Source organism: Sinocyclocheilus anshuiensis, unplaced genomic scaffold (genome assembly GCF_001515605.1).
Source record: "Sinocyclocheilus anshuiensis isolate Anshui unplaced genomic scaffold, SAMN03320099.WGS_v1.1 scaffold1282, whole genome shotgun sequence".
Classification (NCBI taxonomy): domain Eukaryota; kingdom Metazoa; phylum Chordata; class Actinopteri; order Cypriniformes; family Cyprinidae; genus Sinocyclocheilus; species Sinocyclocheilus anshuiensis.
The window spans coordinates 204,554-210,565 of NW_015554149.1; positions in this window are offsets into that span (position 1 = coordinate 204,554).

Below are 6,012 nucleotides of genomic sequence, written 5' to 3' on the forward strand. Positions count from 1 at the left end.
ACACTATTGCTGAAAAACACAATCACTACTTAGCAGTCAGATGTCCGTATGCACAAAGACACAGATCCCTAAACAAGATCATATCTGCAGATTAAACTAGCATCTCTACATCACATTATGTAAGAGAAGCTGCAAAAGACACAAGCACAAGTGGAATGTACAAAACATGGTGACATAAATTTTTAAGTAAATATAAGGGGTGATATATTGCGTCACCAAACATTATTGAGGTCATGTACATATATTGCGCGATAAGTCGATATATTGATTATTGCGACAGGCCCTGCATCACAGACAGCAACTGGATAACAGTGAGAGAAGCTGCTTGTTCTTCTTTTTCTTCCTCTGTGGTTTTTATTTGGCGGTTTGCAAATGAAGTACATTACCGCCATCTGCAGGACTGAAGTGTGAACTCATTTTAAAATCTTTTAAAACTTGAACTGATGGTAAAACTAATGACATTATTTACTGTCTTTACATTTATTTTGAAAGATGAAGCTCGCGATTATGGTAAGGGGCATTACATTTCCGACGAGTGCTTGCGGTGTTCGGCCAATCACAATGCACTGGGTCAGCTGGCCAATCAGAGCAGACTGCGCTTGTCAAAGGAGGGACTTTGTAGAAAACGAAGCGTTTGAGAGAGGCGGGGCATAGAGGACCTACAATAATGTACAGTATTTGAAAAAGAATGTGTTTTTTTGAACATTAAAGCATGTCAACATATTCTGTTACACCAAATACACAAAATAATGATCTTTAAAAAAGCATCATATGACCCCTTTAATTATATATTGTGTGCCAGGCGGACTCGATACGTTTTTTAAGATCAATCCATCATTCGATGCCCTCTGTAGTTCTTTCCTTTTTTCAGAGTATTTCCTACATATTAAGAGTACATGTTTTACACTTTCCACTTCTCCACAATGTATACATAATCCTGTCTGCTGTTTTCCTATTAATCTTAAGCAACTATTTAACCTTGTGTGCCCTATTGTTAAAATAGTTTCCTCCTGCCGCCTCAGATTACTGCACTTTTTAACAATCACTTCTTTCTGAATGCTACATAAATGTCTTCCTTTCTCCTCCTGATCCCATGTATCCTGCCACATTTTATTAATATTATCTTTAATGATAACTTTAATTTCTGATTTACTAAGTGGTATTTTTATATCTATATTTTCTGTCTTCAGAGCTTCTTTTGCGAATTTATCCACTTTTTCATTTCCCTCAATACCCACATGTGCTGGAACCCACGTCAACTCTGTATCATTTTTTTGTTGAGTTAGTCTAAAAATGAATTGATTTCTTTCATCTAAAAGATCTTGCCTACATACAGATTTTCCACTCTGGAGACTTGTCAAGGAGGACAAGGAATCTAAGCAGAGGACTATTTTATGCGGCCTAACTTCCTCTACCCATTGTAGTGCTAGAGTAATGGCCATTATTTCAGCTGAAAAGACTGATAGGTGATCTGAAATTCTTTTTTGGATGTTAATATTGTATTTTGGGATGAATACAGCTGCAACTGTTTTGCCAGTTATTGGATCTTTGGATGCATCTGTGTATATTTGTATTGTATCTTCATACCTGGTTTCTATATACTGTTGAATATTTTGATATATGCCAGATTTAAAAATGTCTTTTATTTCCATATTTACTATAGGAAAACAGAATAACCATGGTGGGATGGCAGTCATACTTATTGTCTTACAGCATGCAATAGTGTATATTCCCATCTCCTTTGCCTCTATTGCTCCCCTCCATCCAAAGCTACTAATATAGATACGGCCGTACTCCCAGCATTCTTCAAGTACCTTTTTTGCAGGATGTGTTGTATCATGCCCATGCAGATTTGTCCAGAATGACATTGTTAGTTTGAGCCGTCTAATCTTTAATGGTATCTCTCCTACTTCTACTTGCACTGAAGCTACAGGTGACCTTCTGAGAGCTCCACAACACAGCCACAGGGCCTGCACCCTTTCCAAACCTGTCAATATAGTTTTTGCTGCAGAATTATACACTATGCACCCATAATCAAAAATGTAGCAAATTAAGGCAATATATATTCGTTTCATAGATGTACCTGATGCACCCCACCTATATGCTGATACACATTTTAGTATATGTATACCTCTCTTGCACTTATCTATCATTTTTTGAATATGGACTTTAAAAGTAAGTTTAGTGTCGAACCATACCCCTAAATACCTTATGACCCTTTCTTGCTTGAGTGACTGTCCAAATAGTTTGATATCTAGTCTAGGGTTTACCTAGTGAAACATTATAAACATAAAGGGTTTTTTAGTGAAACATATATATTGCATCAATAGCCCCACTCATATGACCATTTTCCAACCTGATCTATTGCTTTCTACATTCTTGCCTCCAGTATACTAATGTTATGACCCCTTACCCATAATGCCCCATCATCAGCATATAAGGCTTTACTCATTCTCTGCTCAACTCCAGAAAACACATCATTCATCATTATATTAAACAATATAGGGTTACATACACTCCCGAGGTGTACCGTTTTCTATTGAGTAAGTGTTCGATGATTCCACTCCTATTCTAACCTCAATAGTTCTTTCTTTTTAAAAGTCTCTAACCCAACTGAACATCTTACCACCTATTCCCAACTTATTCAGTTTAATTAAAAGCCCCTCCTTCCATAACATATCGTATGCCTTTTCTGTTAAAAAATGTAGCCAAAACAAACTCTTTATTTACTTGCACTTTCTGTATTTTATTCTCTAAGCAAATAATAGGATCCATAGTTGTTTGTCCTTTACGAAAACCGCTCTGATAAGGGGAGAAAATTCCTTTTTTTTTCTATTTCGTATACTAATCTTTTAGTTATAATTCTCTCCATGAGTTTGCAAAGGTTAGATGTCAAAGCTATTGGTCTATAACTTTTAGCTTTTGTTTTATCCTTACCAGGTTTTCCTACAGGAACTATTACTGAGTGCTTCCAACCAGCAGGTATTCTCCCTTGCTCCCATATTTTGTTATAAAGTATTAAAATCACATTTTTTGCTACATCTGACAGTTATTCTAGATATCTTTTGGCAGGGGTTATAAAAGTTAACTATTTTTTGTTTTACTGATCCATATTTAAATTATTACTACTTCAAAATCTTTGTCAATACTTATAGCCCTATAATTACTACCTTGTTGAATGAAAGTAATTACTCCACCCCCTATTGCAGAACTTCTATCTTTACGTACTGCTGTATACTAGTGATGTCCGGTTCGCGAACGAATCGTTCGATTTAACCGGTTCTTCTTAGTGAACCGGTTGAACCACTTGCCAGTTATCACAAACGCTTGATTGCAGGATTATCTCTCTAGTCTCGCTTTGTTGGATTACGTTCGTCATCGACTGACCCTCACTTGTTTACCGGACTGCTCTTGCCTTGTCTTCTACATACCAGTTTGCCATTGTCTGACCTATGCCTGTTTCTGACCACGTCTTTTATTAAAAGCTTTGCAAATTGATCTGCTTGTCTCACGTCTCTGTCGCCCCGTAACACTCACGTTTTGAACTTGCACTGCTCTTTTATGTGCTTCACATCCTTTATATGCAGCACTAGCGATGGGCGGATTGATACTGATGTTGTATCGAAAGGATCGATCCTCACATACAAATATCGATTCTAAAGTGCATTTTTTTAGCCATTAATTTGATTTACTTATGAAGAAATTCAGTGCATAAAATAAGCTTCTAAGTGGAAAAATAGACTATATTAGCGAATAATTGTGTTGGATAGAACCATTTCTCCTGCTCATCAGAACACACGCAAATGCTGAAAGACAGAAGCACTCAATCACATACAGCGTTCTGCTGACGCATGGCTCACAGTGCTTGTTCAAATAGAGCTGCGTTTCCCAAAAGCATCAGAATTGTTATATTTCACAATATTGCTGCTTTTACTGTTTTTTTTGTTGTTCAAATAAGTGCAGCCTTGGAGAGCATGAGACTTAAAAAAAATCTTACAAAATCTTACTGACCACAAACTTTTGTGAACATGTATATCTATTTTAAATTGGCTAGTTTGTGCAAGTAAACTTATTTAAACTGGTTGTTAAAAGTTCAAATGGATTGTGTTATGTTCTGTAATTGCTGTTAATAAATCTGTCAGAAAAAAATATGCTAAAGTTTCACCTTTAGGAGTACAACAGCCTTGCAGCCTTTTACAAAAATTAACCATGGTGTTATTACAGTAACCACAGTTTACCGCAGTATTTGTAGTAAAACTGCAGTAACCACAAATTTACCATGGTAATAATAATAATAATACATTTTAGTACTTATGTAACACCATGTTTATTTCTCATGAGGTATCCTCAAAGGTGCACCTTTGTAATTTATCTACCCTTAAAGCATGCATACTTGTATGGCACTAATATGCTCTCTTTTAGGGGTATAGTTGCACCTTTGAGGTTACTGCCCCAGTAAAGGGCTAAAATACAATTATAGGACATTTCATTTCTGACAGTGTAAACAAAAAAGGCCTGTGAAATGTTTAAAAAAGACGGCTTTAATATCTAATATTAAGTGAGTATAGTTACTGATTATATTCTTTTAATCATTTAAAAAATCAATTTAGTTTATAGGTATCGGTATCGATATCGACGATACTGGGCTTGAAAATATCGGTATCGGATCGAAAAAATAAGAGGTATCGCCCATCCCTATGCAGCACTGTGTTCTCCTCCACAGTTACTGCTTCTGCTTCTTCTTCTTCTTCGCTGGATTTTAACGGCAGCTTGCCTGCTTGATGTTACACTGCTGCCCTCTTCTGGAGTACACAAAGCAATATGTCAAATCCATTTTCAGGAAGCAGAACAGATATTTCCTTCCCTTTTCTCTTCCACTACATTCCAGTATGTTATTTAGTCCACATCCAGGTAGTCCTATACTCTACATACTTGTTATTTCCTCTCTCTCTCCGTTTCATATTTTCTGCAATTAATAATCACACTATTTCTTGTTTTATTTATGGTGGTTGGCAAACCAGCTGTTGATGCGTTTCCACCTCCTACTGGATAGAGTGTGAAGCACTGATGTCAAATATATAAAATATATATATATAAAAACACATTGCATAAATATTTTTTATACACATTAAGTAATCTAAAGAGTTTTATAATGTTTTTGAACTGTTTAGAATTCTCTGTAATATCAGAGAGTATGCTGGCAGATTTTAATTCTTTCATAACTGGAGTCTTTCTCTTTCATGTCATACATCCTATTACATGCTCTGCAGTTTCTGAAATTCCACTTTTAATTCACTGTCCAGATTCATGTATTTAGGGAGTTTCCCTAATTTCCATACTTCATTATTAAGTCTTAAAATAATGTGTAATGCATTCACTGATAAATGCAGAATCACATCCTAACACACTTCATGTTTCCCTGGAAAGGTAGGCTATAGCTCACCCTTTCTCACCCCTTCAACAGCCTGCTTGTCCAATTCAATTAAATTCAATTCAAGTTTATTTGTATAGCGCTTTTCACCATAAAAATCATTGCAAAGCAGCTTTACAGAAAATTAAGTTTCTACAATATTTAGTGGTAGCTTATCAGTGGTGACTGTCAGTTAATGTACATATGGCAGAAATGTACGGAAAAATCAATTAAAGACATAATCAAGACGATGAACACTATTAATGTTACGAGGCGACAGAGACGTGCGGATCCATCTGCATGCTTTTATTTAAGAGACGTGGTCATAACAGGCATGGGTCAAACAATGGCAAACAGGTACAACACAGGCAAGACAAAGAGTAATCCTAGGACAAGCGTGGGTCATTGATCGGCGAACGTAATCCAGAGGGCTTGACAAAGAGAGTAATCTGTAAACACGAGCAGTAGTCAAAGGACCGGAAAACAGGCAAGGCAAAACTAGACTAGACTAAGACTAGGACTTGGAAATAAACAATGGCTAACGAAATGGCTCCGTAACGTAGCTATCACTGACTAGCGATATGCGCATACAATACTCGGCA